Source organism: Carassius gibelio, chromosome B20, assembly GCF_023724105.1.
Source record: "Carassius gibelio isolate Cgi1373 ecotype wild population from Czech Republic chromosome B20, carGib1.2-hapl.c, whole genome shotgun sequence".
Classification (NCBI taxonomy): domain Eukaryota; kingdom Metazoa; phylum Chordata; class Actinopteri; order Cypriniformes; family Cyprinidae; genus Carassius; species Carassius gibelio.
Genome location: NC_068415.1, coordinates 25,440,345 through 25,459,671, shown reverse-complemented (window position 1 = coordinate 25,459,671; position 19,327 = coordinate 25,440,345). Strand labels below are relative to the sequence as shown.

At 42.9% G+C, this 19,327-nt stretch overlaps 1 pseudogene; it reads left to right on the top strand.

Annotated features, from left to right (window-relative positions):
• LOC127983549 (laminin subunit alpha-2-like) overlaps positions 1–19,327 on the top strand; it is a 186,525-nt pseudogene that overhangs the window by 14,587 nt on the left and 152,611 nt on the right.

Here is a 19,327-nt window from a genome sequence, read left to right as displayed (position 1 = left end):
TCATCTCTGTTCAGTTAAATAGTGTCTGTGCATTTATTTGCAATCAAGTCAATGATATCGCTGTAGATGAAGTGACCCCAACTAAGCAAGCCAGAGGCGACTGCGGCAAGGAACCGAAACTCCATCGGTGACAGAATGGAGAAAAAAACCTTGGGAGAAACCAGGCTCAGTTGGGGGCCAGTTCTCCTCTGACCAGACGAAACCAGTAGTTCAATTCCAGGCTGCAGCAAAGTCAGATTGTACAGAAGAATCATCTGTTTCTTGTGGTCTTGTCCTGGTGGTCGTCTGAGACAAGGTCTTTACAGGGGATCTGTATCTGGGCTCTAGTTGTCCTGGTCTCCGCTGTCTTTCAGGGCTGTAGAGGTCCTTTCTAGGTGCTGATCCACCATCTGGTCTGGATACGTACTGGATCCGGGTGACTGCAGTGACCCTCTGATCTGGACACAGACTGGATCTGGTGACTACGGTGACCTCGGAATAAGAGAGAAATAGACTAATATTAGTGTAGATGCCATTCTTCTAATGATGTAGCAAGTACATAGGGTGTTATGGGAAGTGTTCCCGGTTCCGGTTTACCTTATTAATGCAGCCTAAAAATCCTTTAACGGATTTGGATATTAAAAGCATATTAGTATGTTATGTGTAAACCAGTTTAAAGAGATGGGTCTTTAATCTAGATTTAATCTGCAAGAGTGTGTCTGCCTCCCGAACAATGTTAGGTAGGTTATTCCAGAGTTTAGGCGCCAAATAAGTAAAAGGATCTGCCACCCGCAGTTGATTTTGATATCCTAGGTATTATCAAATTGTCTTGAGTTTTGAGAACGTAGCGGACTTGGATGATTATAATGTAAAAGGAGCTCATTCAAATACTGAGGTGCTAAACCATTCAGGGCTTTATAAGTAATAAGCAATATTTTAAAATCTGTACTATGTTTGATAGGGAGCCAGTGCACTGTTGACAGTACCGGGCTAATATGGTCATACTTCCTGGTTCTAGTAAGAACTCTTGTTCATTTATTTTGGACTAGTTGTAGTTTGTTTACTAAGCGTGCAGAACAACAACCCAATGGTGCAGCTTTTCACGCTGTTGTTGATGGGCGCTCAGTTGGGAAACACGATCTAGTGATCAGATTTTTGAGAGGCACAAGAAGACTAAAACCCTCCCGCCCCCCTACATTGTCATCCTGGGATCTGGCTCTGGTGCTGGGAGCGCTAGCCCTCCCGACATTCGAGCCACTTCAGTCTGTCGGCTTGAAAGAGCTCATGCTTAAAACTGCGCTGCTGCTTGCCCTTGCTTCATGCAAGCACGTGGGGGATTTGCAAGCGCACTCTGTGAATGCTGACTGCATGCAGTTTGGACCAGGTGATTGTAACGTCACGCTCAAGCCAAAATTTGGCTACATGCCTAAATCGCTCTTGACACCATTTAGAGTGCAAGTGGTGGCTCTTTCTGCCTTCTCTCCAGAAGCGGAGACTTCATTGGACATCACCCCGAGTCAGGCGTTGTGTCCAGTGAGGGCTTTAGGACTCTATATCAACTGCACGGCTGCGTCTCTAAACAACAGCTGTCACATTGGGTGGTCGATGCAATTGCCTTGGCATATTCTAGCCGTGCTATGGAATGTCCTATTGGTGTTCGAGCCCATTCGACGAGGACTGTTGCTTCCTCGTGGGCGTGGACTAAGGGAGTTTCTATCAAAGATATTTGTATGGCGGCTGGATTGTCTTCGCAGAATACCTTTGCCAGATTCTACAACTTGGACGTGCAGTCATTAGCCTCACAGGTCCTATCGGTGAGTACGACCCGAGGTTCTTCTTGTAACCACTAGCCGCTTGACAGTGCTGGTGGTTTCGAACAGGTCCTGTAGAGAGAGTTTCAGACTGTAGCGCCTTTATGCGGCCATTCCCTATGTGTGTTATATTGTGCCCGGTTTTGCTATATGCTTGTATGTGTTCACAGGACTGTGTCATATTTCTATAGCGATGGCGCTGCATCTCTCTCAGAGATCTGACATCAGACATGGATTCTAAGTAACCCGATTGGATCCCCACACGGGAATCTATATCCTATCCCTTCGAGGCATGTCGCAGAGTTGTATCTGATTGGCTGGGGATTAATTTTTAGTGTCTAAAAGAATTGTTCATGGCAGCTCTGCTGAGGCTGAGCCATTTTATTGTTGCTGTTCCCATGGTGTTAACGGCATGTCGAGAAACCGTTCTCGAGAGGGAACATCTCCGGTTACTGTCGTAATCTTGGTTCCCTGAGAGACGGGAATGAGACATGGCATAGGCCGCCATGTTCACTGCTCGGATCTGCTGTACTGTCAAGTCACTCGGAAGATTCTGAGTTTATGCCGCCAACATGGTGCATTATATAGTGGCGGGGGCCCGCCCTTATTTGCCGTCTTGGCTGGCATTGGCCAGTAAGAGTTGCAACTTCACTGGCATTGTGAAATAGGATTTCAGGTAGGTTAGGAAGGAAGGGAGTCCCCAAGGCGTTAACGCCATGTCTGGTTCCCATCTCTCAGGGAACCGAGGTTACGACAGTAACCCAGAGAAGTTTTCCTTCAGGAAATGGAAGTTGGAGATTCTGTGATGAAGGTGCCCTTTTCTGGTCTCACTGACGTGCCACGCTACATCACCTGACCTCAAATCAGCCAATCAAGATTTTCATTCATGCTTCAGACAATGGTCAAGCAGATGCATTTCTACAGTGTCAATGTAAAGACTTAGTGTCTTGTTCCCTTCTCAGGGACCCGTGTTACATACACAACCTGAGATATTTCATGTGCTGCCTTTCACTCGTACTGCACACAAATCAACTCTACACTCACAAGACTAGAAAAGTATGGTTTGTTTTTTTTGGGTCCCACTTTATATCAAGTGGCCTTAACTACTACGTACTTACATAAAAAAAAAAAAAAAAAAAATAATAATAAAAAAATATAAGTACAATGTGTGAGTTGGGATGCAGGTAAGGTTAGGAAAAGATTTGGTGGTATAGGTAGGTTTAAGGGTTGGTTAAAGTCTAAGGGATGGGTCGACAGTGTAATTATAAATGTAATACCAGAAATTAATTACAGATGTAATTATATGCAGGTATTATATGCAAGTACAATGGGAAAACATGTAATGCATTGTACCAAATGATTGATTTAGATATAAATGCATAGTAGTTAAGGCCACTTTAAGGGTTACTCCATCCCAAATGGCAATATTGTCAATCACTGTTATTATGTCACTTGTCACAGTTGGTAAACTGTGATCTCTGGGTTTTGCACTTTGTGGGTGTAGTCTGTGTGTTACGCGTCTGCACTGATGGTGCGTCTCCGTTAATTGTCATCAGCAGCAGCTGACACTCATTACTCTCTCTATATAATGGCTTTGTGATTTGCTTTCTGTTGTGTTCTCCATTTTTGGATATCCGTGTCTTTCCCCGGAACCTCGTCCACACTTCGCAACCACCACAAGCATGACGACTTACCTTCAGCTCGCTTCCCCGCAGTTCCTGTGCCACCATCTCCTGCTGCCAACTCACCACCGCCATCTGGACTCATCACTTCCCTCCACCATCTCGGACAGTATCTTCATCCCAGCGTTATTTGTGTTCCAGTTTGTTTGTTTACCACCTCTCCTTAAAACTTTTTCTAAACTCGCACTTGCTTCCAGCTCCTCCTTAACCCAGTCGTCACATCACTGTGCTGCGTATGCTCTTCTGTGTCCTCCACGCCACAAGGATAAACTGTATTAAACTGTATTTCAAATCAAAGCTAAATGAGGCTCGGACACACATACACACGCAGCACGGAGTGACACAGAGGAGACTGTTGACAAAGGAATTATTAAATAAAGTTGTTATTTTAGTTTTCTTCGCTTACAATAAGTGTTCCTGTCACCTCATATATCCCAGATTGCACATCTGACGGCAGATGGAGTATTCTGACGATGACTTTTCATACCTTTTATGGAACTTGACACTGTTATGCATTTGTTATGTACTGTTAATACATTTTACTTTGTATGCAAAAAAGTGCTTGTGGTGAGTGGGGCGGGGCCGAGAGGCGTGGGAACGAGGAGTGAGGCCAGGTGTAGTGATTGAAGATGAGCTGCACCTGCGCCCCACCGCCAGTATCGAGTCCCACGTAGGAGATGGAAGGATATAAAATTGGAGCGACGACCGTGAAGGACGAGAGAGGACCAGGCCTGGGACATTATTTTATGTGTTTGCTTTTTATTTGTGCGCGTCAGTCGCCGTGAGGGGCTGACGCGCTGTTTTGTTTATTTTTGAATATTAAAGTCTTATTGATTGTGCGCCGGTTCCCGCCTCCTTCTTCCCGATGATTACAAAGGTTATATCATTACAGTGCTGTAGTTATTTATGCAATTAAAAGTTGTTATGGCTTTGAGATCTTTCTCTCTCTCTCTCTCTCTCTCCTTCGCTCTCTCGCTCTCTCTTCCTGTCACACACACACACACACACTCACACACATTTTTTTTCTCTTTTTGTTAAAATCACAGTGTATCGGTAAAATTTATAAACGCTTGATAAGAAAAAAAAAAACAGTTGGCCTTTATATATCACAAATGTAATTAATTGAATGCAATTTATTAATGGCTTGTCATTTAACTGATTTTAACCAATTAATTATGTCAGTTAATTGTCCGAAAGACGTAACCAAGATGTACATCCCTATAGTTTAATGATTTTTTTAAAGGGGGGGGGGGGCTCTTCTTTTTTAAGTTTAGTTTAAATTAGTTTTGAAAATGGCAAAACAGCACTTTCACTCTCAAGTGTTTACCCTTCTGGCTTTACAGTTATTAAATGTTTTCTCAAATTTGTTCATCTGAACTGAAATTTATTGAAGCCTCTGAGAATCATCTTTAACAGAAGAGATGTGACATGAAGAAAATATGCTGTCATCTCGGTGTCTCTGTGTGTGTGTGTGTGTGTGTGTGTACATGTGTGTGTAGGAGGTCTTAGGCCAGCACACACAGTCAGATAAGGCATTGCACCTCTGTGTTTCATCTCTGGCAGGTTGTGGGACATGTTTTTTTATACTTCTTTTTTTCTCTGTCACAAACTGCAGGGATGCTTGTTTGTCTCCTATTAAATCTTTGGCCTTTAGTGATGGGAACCTCTGTGGTAAATGAACACCTGAGGCCAGTCGCTGATGCTGTCGCCTTCAACACTGACCACACACACATAGAGAGAGAGACATGTTCACATCTAAATGAGGATGTACTATTTCCAAGGGATTTCTATTGTTGTTGTTGTTTTATTATTAAGCTAATGATGAATATTACAGTCAAACGAAGCAATGTTTTTCATATAAATTCCTCTACTCTTTTGTTTTCCCCTCAAGTTGCAATTAAACATGCTGCTTTTGCAACTGTACCATTAAGACTTATGTAAATGAAGTGAATGACTGGCTGATATCTTCACTTGTGAAATGAGCAGCAGCAGTTTAGTTTGAGGGAATGTTCCGTATAAACTGAAGAGGAGTTTGTGAATTTGTCTACTGTACATCTAACCTGTACTCAGTCCCAAAACGTCTGATAAGGCATCATGTCAAGAGCTCTGCACGTCACTGGACAGATGGCAAAAGCTCTTTAACAACACAAGGCATTGGAGATTTATGTTTGGGAATAATTTTGTCATCATATAAAGGTTTGTTGGTGTGTTATTTTCAAACTTAATGGACAATTTTACTTACAAACACACACACACACACACACACACACACACACACACACACACACACATACACAGACAGAGTTTGTAAGAAACAAATCCATCATTAAAACATTTTTAACTTCAAACCGTTGCTTAAATAAAGGTCTATAATTTCACCTCCAGTGGAAAAGTCCATCTCCTGTTGTCTCTCACATCAAAATCCGCCCACATATATGTTTAGAACTTTTTGCCTGTGTTGGCTTGTAAAATGCTGTGGATTACTTGTGGATTATTGTGATGTTTTTATCAGATGTCTGCACGGAACCCATTGACTGTACAACATCCATTGCTGAAATAGTGATTCAATGCTACATTTTTAAGTCTGATGAAGAAACTTATCTAAAACTTGGATGGCCTCAGGATGTACTTTTCTTTTTTCCCAATTCTCATTTTTGGGTGAACTATTCATCTATTTAAACTTATGTATCAGTTTAGGGTTTTTTGCTCAAAATATGTTTCTGAATATCACATATCTTTTTAATGATCAGAGATCTAAATGATTCAGCAAACTTTGCTTCTGTTGCCAGAAAAGTGTACACTTGCAACATTTAAAGTATCAGGAATATTCAAGAGTTGTGGCAGATCTGTTTGATAGACTTTTATTAAATATAAATGCAGACTAAATATGCACTAATGAAATATGAGTTTATTAATAACTACAAACCGCATTTGGTCTTAAAATAGAGTGACAGCTGAATTCATATAAATGTGTTGCTTGCAGGTATATTATCCTGCTTTTCTGTTTCTGTTTCTGATTTAATGTATAATTTATTATTATTGTCCTGTTTTGTTAACAGAAAGGAGTATATAATATGAATGTAATTATCTTCAATAACTCAGAGATTCCGGGGTCTAGAGTTTATTATTTCCTCACTTCTTTCTCGAGGGTTGCTCTGGTGTTGTTATTCAGAAGTAGCTGATGACTGAATGATGCAGTTGACCAATCAAAATGAAGTCCTCCAGCTGTGTTATTAACCCTGTGTGTGATTGTTGAGCAGTTTGAAGTGTACACTCACACATGTTTGACTGACGTGGCCTTGAATTGCTGCCGTCTTTCACAGTTCAGTCAGAAAGCTGTGTATTCATCACTGTGCTGCTGAATAAGCGTCCAGAACAGTGGCAGTGCTGTGAGAGACAGTAACGTGATCCTGTTATCTTCTGCAGATGAAAGAGCGTGCGATGCTAACCCTGTTGTTGTTTCTGTGTGTGTTTCTCATGGGGCGGTGTTAACTTAAATGTAACAGGAATGAATAGAAACTTCAGCCTAGCTTCTTTTCCCCGTTTCTCATGTTTTCTTTTTATTCAGGTCAGCTCTTCAGGTAAGCTGGAATGTAACTGTGCCCTGAAGCTTTCTGAAGGCTGCAGAGAACCTGTCAAGGGCGGCGTTTAGCTTGTTACACTGCAATATACACACTCACGTGTGTGTGTGTGTGTGTGTGTGTGTGTGTGTGTGTGTGTGTGCCATATGCCTCAGGTCTCCTGCTGCTGAATAAAAGAGTGGGGAATCATGGGAATCAAGTTTTTTCTTTTCTTTCTCAGATCTTCCTTTCATTTTTGTTCTGCTGCAAGAAGCTCATCTATTATGAGAGCCTACTGCGAGCGTTATCACAGGGTTTGGTGTTTGAAACCAGCTAAACCAAAGCAGCCTGCAGAAATACAGTTAATAAAATAGCTGACATGGGCACATCTCTGACTGTTCATCACTATGTCTGAGCGATAAGGTCCTCCAGGCCGTGTTATAATGTATGTAATCATCACTTAAGGATGTCCTTTGGAGAAACTAAAGCACAGCAATATTGCTTTTTATAAAATAGTTGCCACATAAAATTTTAAGAATACAAATCATTTTCATTAAGATATAATTTTTAATCAAATTACTAAAGTACAATTCTTCAACTAGTCGATTCTGAATTAATTAATGAATTAACAACAACTGAAGTTATATAAATTATCCTGTTCAAAGTAGAATTTAGCAATTGCATTTAATATCATTCAGGATTAATTATGTAAGTTCAGTTTTTTCGTATGTGATCCTGAAAGCTGCAAACTTCCCTCAGCCCGGAAACTGGATTCTAGGACGTTCTCTGGACATGCCGTGGCAGTATTACGTGATTACAGACACAAAGTGCATCACACGCTTCAACATCGTTCCCAGAACAGGCCCGCCATCTTACATGCATGATGAGGAAGTTATCTGTACTTCCTTCTACTCTAAAATCCATCCTCTGGAGAACGGAGAGGTGAGAAACACCTTCACTCACAGGGAAACAAAATTAAGTAGTTCAATGAAAAGGGTTTAATGCCATTTTTAGATGACTATGACACAAATGGCATATTCTGAAGAAATGATAACTTTCATTGTTTCATCAATTCATTAAAAAAAAAAATTAAACAAGATATAACAAGATACCCCCTCTCTGACTTCCTATTGATTAGCTAACCTCTCATCTGACCCTGTATTATGCCAATTATTACATGACTGAATACCAAATTATTATATGGACATGAAATGTTCTGAAATGTTTTTAAATTATTTTGCTACAGTGTACACATATGAGTTTGGAACAACATGAGGATTAATAAATTATATCAGAATTCTTTTTGCGTGAACTGTCCCTTTAAATGCATTTGAATATATGGCACAGAGGTTTGAGGAATGGAAAACCTCACAGAGTCTCGCTTCAATGCATCTTAAGTTACCTTGTTAACTGTGATTCTTAATGAGAGAAAACAGACAAGAGAAAAATATATTCATAATCACACACACACAAATGGTACACAAACTCCAGTGTCCCTCTCATTCACAGCCCACTCAATAACACACACTCTCTCATTTACACAAATATCAGATCACATTTACATACAAACCAAACATGTAGAATTATGCATGTTTGCATTAATACAGCTGCTAACTTCTCCACACAGTGTGTCTGACAGCTATAAGCAGGCTGACATGGACACCCACACAGGGAATGATAAATGAGATGGAAGTTCTCTTACAGCAGCAGATTTAATGTTTGTGTGTTTGCTTAAAGTCAAATGTACAGCTGTCAGATCATAGGATTATATTGAAGAGCATTGTGTGTGAGTGTGTGTGTGTGCGCGCCGTACTAATGAGGGAGGTGGGTGGAGAGATCAAGCCTGGACTCAAATGTCGCTCTATCTCCTTTAAAAACAGACAGGATAAACTCACACAGCACTAATTAGTACACATCATTAACCCAAGAAAAACAGCCCAGTACTGCACACACATGCATCACTTCCTTGAGCTGCACTGGTATTAAAACTGTGATGGAATGTTGCCTATTTGTTTATATACAGTTAACCCTGTGCTGTTATTTGATCATTTTAGACAAAACAAATAAAAATAAAATAATTAAATAAATAAAAAAATCCAATTAACTTTTTTAAACATTTATACTTTATCAAAATGATAGAACATATAGTTGATTTTTGGCACTTACTATATGCAGACATGTGAAGAAAATATTTGTGATCTGAATGAATGGGAAATTCCACGGTCTAGAGTTAATTATTAACTCACTTCTTTCTCCAGGGTTGTTCTGGTGTTGTTATTCAGAAGAAGCTGATGACTGTATGATGCAGTTGACCAATCAAAATTAAGTCCTCCAGCTGTGTTATTAACCCTGTGCGTGAATACCACCAAATGTATCTCCAAATGCAAAACATAACTAAAGTAATTACATCTGTAAAAATTTTTGTATAAGCAACTAGGCAATACACATTCCTGTATAAAGGCATCTAATGCTTAAACCATAGTATTACATAAAATTTTATATATTTCTACCACCAGATATGCCTTCCATGCAATGCATTTTAAATACAATTATATTTTTAACTTAACTGTATTATTGTATAATTGATTTAGTTTATATAAACAAACATGCTGCATAGTTATAAGGTGAATATTGTCTATTGCCATTTAATACCATCAAAATAAAAATATTGAAGAATAAATATTATATATATAGTACATTAATTGATTTTTTAAAAATCTGCTTATTGTCTTCCTTATATTATCAGCCTCAGAGTGTCAGAAGTGTGAGGAAAACCAGAGGGTTAATTGTATTATTTTTTTGGTTAGCATGATTATGTTAAAATTTTCTGATAATGGACTACATTTTGAAATATATATGTACCAGTACTTTAGCAGAAAGACACAAGCAAAAAGTGTTGTTGTTGTCCCCAACTACCCAACCCCAACCCCTAAAAAAAAGAATAACCATGATTAGTTGAATATGATTTAATGACTCTCTCATAATGTCATGTTCTTCACTTATCATTTTCTTTCAGATTCACACCTCACTAATAAATGGCCGTCCCAGTGTGGACGATCCATCGCCCACATTACTCAACTTCACCTCGACAGGCTATATCTGTCTGCGGTTCCAAAGGATCTGCACCTTAAATGCTGACCTCATGACCCTCACACTCAATGACCCCCAAGACATTGACCCCATCGTCACCAGACGTGTGATTGCCTCAGATGGTGCTGAAGACACTAGAGTGCTAGTGTGGTGATATTGTGAGAAGGGGAATATGCTGTCATTGCTCAGTGCCATTCATACACCATCTGTGCGTGTGTGGATGATTGGAGCTAATGCTGCCCGCCTCCTCCATTACCAGCCTCTCCTCCTCAGACAGATGGGTTTTAATCAAAATCATAGAGTAATTAACAAATCAGCCCTCTCTTTCCCTCAAAGACGCCATATCACACACCTCCACCCGCCCACTTCCTCCTACAAACTCATTAACTCACAGATTGACCTGTTTCCATCAAAGAGTAGTTGCATTGAAATGCAGGATTACATTTCTCACAAGCATTGAGCAATTTGGATAAACGGACCCAAAGTATTTAGTAAAAAGAGTCATTTTGCAATCTGAGAGTGTAACGACAGGTAAATGAGGAGGAAGCAATTGCAGGCAATAAGATGATGTTTATTAGAAAGAGAGTCCAGAATGTTGGCAATGGCAAGGAAGGTCTACGGTGGCGTGAGAAGAGCTGGATGGTGAAGTCGATGGTGCAGGTGAAGGAGGTCAATGGGTGAAACCAGGAACAGACCGGAACACTGACACGAGGACGACAACACGAATCCAATCCAGCACACGAACACGGAAGACGGTAATCCAACTAGGACACGGAGACATGAGAGAGGATCTGACAACAGAGAGAGAGCGAGGTGAGTATAAGTAGCTGAGGTGTGATGAAGATCAGCTGGAGCGAGACAATCAACACCCAGGTGATGACAATCAACTAAACGAGCACATGGGGACAACGTAAGTACAAAAACAATCACAAAACATGACACGGAGGAAACACTGGATTTCCTACCGTGACAGTACCCTCTCCCCTAGGACGTCACCTGACGTTCCCAGCCTGCTTTACCTGTAGATTGTAATCATCTATAAGGTGGTGATCCAATATGTCCCGAGCAGGAACCCAGCTTCTCTCCTCCGGACCGTAACCCTCCCAATCCACCAAGTACTGAAAACCGCGTCCCCTCCGTCTAGAGTCCAGAATACGATTAACCGAATAGGTGGTTTCCCCATTAACGAGACGAGGCGGGGGGGGAACCGGGGCAGGCGGATTAAGACGGGAAGAAATCACCGATTTAATTTTGGACACATGGAACACGGGATGAATCCTCCTGTACGCCGGAGGAAGGCTAAGACGCCCGGTTACCGGATTAATAATCTTGGTAATAGAAAACGGGCCAATAAATTTGGGAGCAAGTTTGTTAGAAACGGAACGCATAGGAATATTCTGGGTAGAAAGCCACACTCTTTGACCGACGACGTAACGGGGAGGCTTCGACCGGTGGCGATCGGCCTTAGCCTTGGTGCGCGACCTAGCCTGGAGCAGAGCTCTGCGAGCTCTGGTCCAGGTGCGGTGACACCTCTGGACTAATGCGTGTGCGGAGGGGACCGAAACCTCGGATTCCGTACTGACAAAATTAGGTGGTTGGTACCCTAAACTACACTTAAATGGAGACATGCCCGTAGATGACACTGGCAAAGAATTGTGTGCGTACTCCACAACTGAGAGTTGCTGACACCAGGACGAAGGATTACTGGAAGCCAAACATCGCAAAACCCTCTCGACATCCTGATTGGCTCGTTCGGTTTGACCATTGCTCTGGGGATGGAACCCGGAAGAAAGACTAACAGTCGCTCCTAACAATTTACAAAATTCTCGCCAAAATTTGGACACAAATTGGGGACCCCTGTCAGAAACCACGTCTGTCGGAAGGCCATGTATGCGGAAGACGTGGTCAATGACAGCTACCGCTGTTTCCTTGGCTGAAGGTAATTTGGGCAAGGGAATAAAATGAGTCGCCTTCGAGAACCGGTCCACTACGGTTAAAATCACCGTATTGCCTTTAGAGGGCGGGAGGGCGGTGATAAAATCTAGCGAAATGTGGGACCAGGGTCTTGAAGGGACAGACAGCGGTAAGAGTAACCCATCTGGAGGTCGATTGGAGGTCTTACCAATAGCGCAAACTGAACAAGCCAAGACGAAATCGTGGACGTCACGAGCCATACCAGGCCACCAAAATCGTTGCTTGACTAGAAATCTAGTTCTACTAACCCCTGGGTGACAAGCAACACTGGAACAATGACCCCACTGGAGAACGTCTGACCGTAACCCCTCCGGCACAAACAATCGGTTCGGTGGGCAACGAGCCGGGGGCGTTACCCCTTCTAAGGCGGTCAACACCTTCGATTCGACCTCCCATCTGAGCGCGGAGATAATGATGGTCCCCGGTAAAATGGGCTCGGGAGTAGCAGTACGATCGGAACGCTCAAAAAGACGGGATAAAGCATCGGGTTTGATGTTTTTGGAACCCGGCCGGTAAGAAAGTGCAAAATCGAAACGACCGAAAAACAATGCCCACCGAGCCTGCCTGGAGTTAAGTCTTTTGGCGGTTCTAATGTATTCGAGATTCTTATGGTCCGTCCATACAATGAAAGGTACACCCGACCCCTCAAGCCAGTGACGCCATTCTTCCAGTGCAAGTTTGACTGCCAACAACTCTCGATTGCCAATGTCATAATTAACTTCTGCAGGAGATAAACGGTGAGAATAATACGCGCACGGATGCACCTTTCCGTCTGAGGATGCGCGTTGGGATAACACTGCTCCTACCCCCACCTCTGACGCGTCGACCTCCACTATGAATTGACGTGAGCGATCAGGGGTGACGAGAATGGGAGCTGAAACAAAGCAGCTTTTCAGTTTGGCAAACGCAGCCTCAGCTGCGTCTGACCACCTGAACGTCAAACTAGGGGAGGTCAAGGCGGTCAGAGGAGCGGCTAGTTGGCTGAAATTGCGAATGAAACGCCGGTAAAAATTGGCGAACCCCAGAAATCTCTGCAGGGCCTTGCGAGACTCTGGGGATGGCCAATTTACCACAGCCTTAACCTTCTCAGGATCCATGCGAACACCCTCAGTCGAAATGATGTGTCCTAGAAAAGAAACAGACTGTGCATGAAAAACGCATTTCTCCGCCTTGACAAACAATCCATTCTCTAGCAACCGCAGAAGCACTCGTCGTACGTGTTGCACGTGTTCCTGGAGAGACGAAGAAAAAATCAATATGTCATCCAGGTAAACATATATGAACAGATCGACCATGTCTCGCAACACGTCATTAACGAGTGCTTGAAAGACTGCCGGCGAGTTGGTTAGCCCGAACGGCATCACGCAGTACTCAAAATGGCCTCTAGGGGTGTTAAAGGCAGTCTTCCACTCATCCCCCTCCCTGATGCGGACCAAATGATAAGCATTACGTAAGTCCAATTTAGTGAAAACGGACGCTCCCTGCAACCTCTCAAAAGCTGAAGACATAAGTGGCAAAGGATAGGTATTCTTTACCGTTATGTTGTTCAGCCCTCGGTAGTCAATGCAAGGTCGCAAGGATCCGTCCTTCTTTCCCACAAAAAAGAACCCCGCCCCCGCTGGAGAAGAAGAAGGGCGGATAAACCCCGTTGCTAGAGAACTGGATATATATTTCTCCATGGCCGCCGTCTCTGGAATAGACAAAGAATATAACTTGCCCTTAGGCGGAGAAGTACCTGGCAATAACTCTATCGCACAGTCATAGGGACGATGAGGAGGAAGAGAATCAGCACGAGACTTACTGAACACCTCCTTCAGGTCATGGTACTCCACGGGCACGTTAGCCAAATCCACTGCTTCCCCCTGAAACACAGACTCAGAAACATTAACACCAGCAGACAAAAGACAAGACAAATGACATTCCTCGCTCCAGCTAACCACAGATCCAAGGCGCCAATTGATCCTGGGGTTGTGTTTCTGAAGCCAGGTGTGACCGAGAACGATGGGGGATTGAGGTGAGTCCGTGATGTAGAATGAGATCTCCTCAGTATGGTTGCCAGATGTGATGAGAGAAACAGGTAATGTGGTCTGTGTGATGACTGGTAATCTGTGTCCGTTGAGAGCAAAGGGTGCAATGGGGTGTTTGAGGGAGGTGAGAGGAATGTTAAGCTTACAGGCGAACTTGAAGTCCATGAAACTACCCTCTGCCCCAGAATCCAACAAAGCGTGATGATCGAGTGCGTGGGTGGACCACCGTAGACTCACCGGAAGGAGTGTCGATGTAGATGAGGTCTTCCTGGCAGAGATCCCACCCGATAGTAGCCTCTGTTTTACTATCGGGCTTGGTCTTTTACCGGACAACGCTGGATATGATGTTCTTGGCTGCCGCAGTATAAACATAGTCCCAGGGATCTCCGCCTGATCCTCTCCTCCCGGGAGAGCCGAGCTCGCCCCACCTGCATGGGTTCAAGATCTCCCGGTGGGCTGACCGCAACCTCTGAGCGCTGACACTGAGCCTCCGGTCTGTTCGCGAGAACTGCTCTCCCCCTCCGTCTGGCGGCTTGATCGAGTCGGTTGTCAACTCTGATGGTGAGATCAATCAGGCTATTGAGAGAAGTGGGGAGCTCGACGGCGCGGATCTCCTGTTGGATGCGGTCAGCCAGCCCATGCAGGAAGTGATCCCACTGCGCCTCTTCGTTCCACTTACACTCCGCCGCCAGGGTGCGGAACTCAATCGAGTAATCGGATACGGACCTGTCCTCTTGACGTAGGTCCGTGAGAAGTCTAGCCGCTTCCCTCCCGGCGACGGAGCGGTCGAAGACCCGTCTCATCTCCTCCGAAAGGGCGTGGAACGAGGCACAGCAGCTGTCTTGATTCTCCCACACCGCCGTCCCCCAGAGGGCAGCCCTTCCCGTCAGTAGTGACAAGACGAATGCCACCTTCATTTCCTCGGTGTAGAACGTGCGGGGCTGCATGGCGAAGTGCAGAGAACAATGAGACAGGAATGAACGACAAAACTCTGGCTCACCCGCATATTTCTCAGGGATGGGGAGGCGTGGTTCGGGCTGGGAAATACCCCCGGAGACGATCGGCGGTGTGGGTGGCGTGGGAGGCGCAGCGGGTGGCTGTTGTTGTTGGTGTTGAGACTGGAGAGCGAGCTCGGACACCTTCGTCACCATTGCTTGGAAGGCTCGACCCATCTCATCTATCGCCTTGTCTTGGCGATCCATACGACCCACGGCTCTCTGCAGAAATTCCTCCAGATGAGATGGGGAGCGATCGCCTGCTGCTTCCATGATGGTCAGATCCTTCTGTAACGACAGGTAAATGAGGAGGAAGCAATTGCAGGCAATAAGATGATGTTTATTAGAAAGAGAGTCCAGAATGTTGGCAATGGCAAGGAAGGTCTACGGTGGCGTGAGAAGAGCTGGATGGTGAAGTCGATGGTGCAGGTGAAGGAGGTCAATGGGTGAAACCAGGAACAGACCGGAACACTGACACGAGGACGACAACACGAATCCAATCCAGCACACGAACACGGAAGACGGTAATCCAACTAGGACACGGAGACATGAGAGAGGATCTGACAACAGAGAGAGAGCGAGGTGAGTATAAGTAGCTGAGGTGTGATGAAGATCAGCTGGAGCGAGACAATCAACACCCAGGTGATGACAATCAACTAAACGAGCACATGGGGACAACGTAAGTACAAAAACAATCACAAAACATGACACGGAGGAAACACTGGATTTCCTACCGTGACAGAGAGGCTTACGCCAGATAGGTGACATATGATTATCAGGCTAATTTAAAGGTGATGTGTGTCATTCTCATATTAAAGTGTATTGTTGTGAGTTTGGTAAATTGACTTACCCAGGAAGTTTAAGAGCATGGCTTCGTGGCACTTTTCAAATCATTGATCTGTTTAAGCATCACAGCCATCTTAACACACGCTGTAGGGATATAAAGTACAGTATAAATGTGTGCATGTTTATTCAGTGATTCTCAGTCTATACCTTTAAGTGTGTGTAAGACAGTAGTAATATAACATATGTTTATTATGTAATATGCTTATTGGGGATAGACTATTGGAAGATAGCTGAACTGGATGGATGAAATCACTGAATCATCAATGAATTTACTTTAACTGAAAAATGTCAAACTTGTAAAATGTTACTGACAGTCTATTGAAGAGACAAAATGTTTTGTTCTTACGTTGCATAAAGTTAAAAACTGAAAGTACATCTGGGTACTTTCATGTGTCAGCTGACAGCTAATGACAACAAGAAAGTTGTTAGTGTGGCGAGTGGGGCGGGGCCGAGGGACGTGGGAACGAGGAGTGAGGCCAGGTGTAGTGATTGGAGATGACCTACACTTGCGACCCACCACAGGTCTCGAGTCCCACGTAGGAGATGGAAGAATATAAAACTAGAGCGACGACCATGAAGGACGAGAGAGGACCAGGCCTGGGCTTTATTTTATGTTTTGCTTTTTATTTGCGTGCATCAGTCGTCCGTGAAGGGCTGATGCGCTATTTTGTTTATTTTGTGATTATTAAAGTTTCATTTTGATTGTGCGCCGGTTCCTGCCTCCTTCTTCCCGTAGTTATGGAGATTTTATCATTACAGTTAGTAAAAAGAATAAATGTAAAAAACACATATTAATTCAAAGGATTTCATTGCAGTGAGGGGCATAACGTTTTGCAATAGTAACAGTGGATTAAAGTGAAATAATTTAACCATAGTCAAGGGCAAAGTGCCTATCTAGGGTGAACACTAATCACCATAATAGTGACAACATACTTTTGACAACACCTTTTGCACATGTACTGTTTGTTGATGTCTTACTGGGATCCTACCAGCATCCAAATGACAACTTATGCTGGTGCACCAGCACACCAGTGTCCCGTGATGATGGCCAGCAACCAGTGACCAAAGCGGGTACCTCTGTGCAAAGCATAGCTTATGCCGGTGACCAGCTGGGTTTTTCAGCAAGGTAACAGTTCACACATAGATAAATGCCTTATTTTGATTTATATATTAAAAAATATTTTATCAGCTTCAGGGGGTAGGGTGGTTTACAAACTCATACTTTTGTTGTGTGAGGTGTTATGTGAATTTCTATCTGAAAAGCAGATCTGTTCACAAAGTTTAACTTATAGATACTTTGCTTCCAAGATTCCTAGTGCTTCATCAGAACTTCTCAGTTCAAACCACAAAAGTCTTTAAGGTCTGTCAAGGAAAAAAAAAATTCTAATAATAATTAATTAATTAATTAATTAATTAATAAAAACAATAGGCAATCATGCATCTGTAAATATTTAAAATAAAAATTATAAACCTTGATTTCTCACATCGGAGGGTAAAGCATAGGAAATAGACAGCAGTTAGTTTTGCTCCTTGTTTCTTGTCTAGTGGATGCAGTAATTCACTTATGTATTATAGTAGAGTTTGAGGTTAATGGGATTTGCATTGCTTCTGTTTTTCAGCATTACTACTCCATTAAGGATATATCAGTAGGAGGCATGTGCATCTGTTATGGTCATACTAAGGCCTGCCCTCTCAACCCATACAACAAGGTTTGTCATCTGAAGCTAAAGAATTTTTATCCTCAAATGATTTCATATTTGCATTGTAATTAGGGTTATTACTTGAGCTTTATTATTAAGTTGTTAATTAGAGACTAATCACTTTTGGCTGTTATAAAAAGATCGTACTTACACATGTTTGAGTTCGCAGATGCCGACGCGACAACAACCTCTACCCTCCCCCCCACCACCAGGATGGTCCTGTCCTTACCTTCCAGGGGGGTCGGCTGCACCCCTGCCTTCGTCTTCAGGCAGGAAATGCAGATTCGCTACCCTCGGATTACGAACCATGGACGGGGCCTTCCGCCAAAGAAATTTATAATTGTGCTCGCTGAGCTGTCAATAAATGTATGCTTCGTACATTCTTCTATCTCCCGAGTCTTTCTGGTAGAACTGGAATTGAATGCATTCAAGTCGTGGCCTAGTGGTTAGAGAGTATGACTCCTAACCTTATGGTTGTGGGTTTGAATCTCAGGCTGGCAATTACATGACTGAGGTGCCCTTGAGCAAGGCACTGAACCCCCAACTGCTCCCGGGTGCTGCAGCATAAATGGCTGCCCACTGCTACGTGTGTGTTCGTTCACTGCTCTGTGTGTGTGCACTTTGGATGGGTTAAATGCAGAGCACAAATTCTGAGTATGGGTCACCATACTTGGCTGTATGTCATGTCACTTTCACTTTTTTTAAAAAATAGGATTTAATATGAATCTCCTAACCTCAACCTTTAATGACATTCATCAAAATCACACGCTTTAACATTTTCTAGTTTAGGCAATGCACTGAAATGCACTGTCAATGCATTGAAAGGCTGTAAGTGTAACCACATTCATTAAGTTAATTCATAATATGTACACATTCATTCTTAATTGTACAGTTTATATGGAGAAAATAAATGTTTTGCATTTATGTAACATTTAAAAAAAGCCACATATTAAATGTTAAGCTACTTGCTTACTCTTTTATCTCACTTTTTGGTTATTAAAGTGGACGTTTTATGTTGAAATTCATGCTCCATTTAAGTGTCCATTAATGGTAGCAACCGCATTTTTATTTAATTTTCCGTCTCAGTCATTTTGACATTGACAAGTGCTGTTAGATCACTGATCTGCTCAGCACCGAAATACAGCTATTATTAGGCAATTGTTTCAACATTGTTTTTATACACATTGGAGTAAGCCTGAGAGGTGCTTACAGCTTGTGCTTATTCTGCTCTGCATTGTGTTTGCCATCTCAGATTGAGTTTTACTTAGGAAGGCATTCTCAAAACATTTCTGAATGACACACAGTGGGTTTGATTGACTGTTTGGTTTTGACATCAGAAATTCAGCTGTGAGTGTGAGCACAGCACTTGAGGCGAGAGCTGTGACCGCTGTTGCCCTGGTTACAACCAGAAACCCTGGATGGCGGGAACCTTCCTCACACGCCACGTCTGTGAAAGTAAGAGGTCTCAACAATGTCCAACAGAGCTGAGAATGCTGTTTTACTGTTTTACGGCCTATTTAGGTGTGGTCTATCAACATCAGTTCATATTATATGAGTGACTGAGTGACTATACATATAATAGGCACACTATGTAACAGTTAATACATCATAATATGAATTCCACAACAATTAGTTTGGGCCTTTCAATCTGTTTGGTTCAATA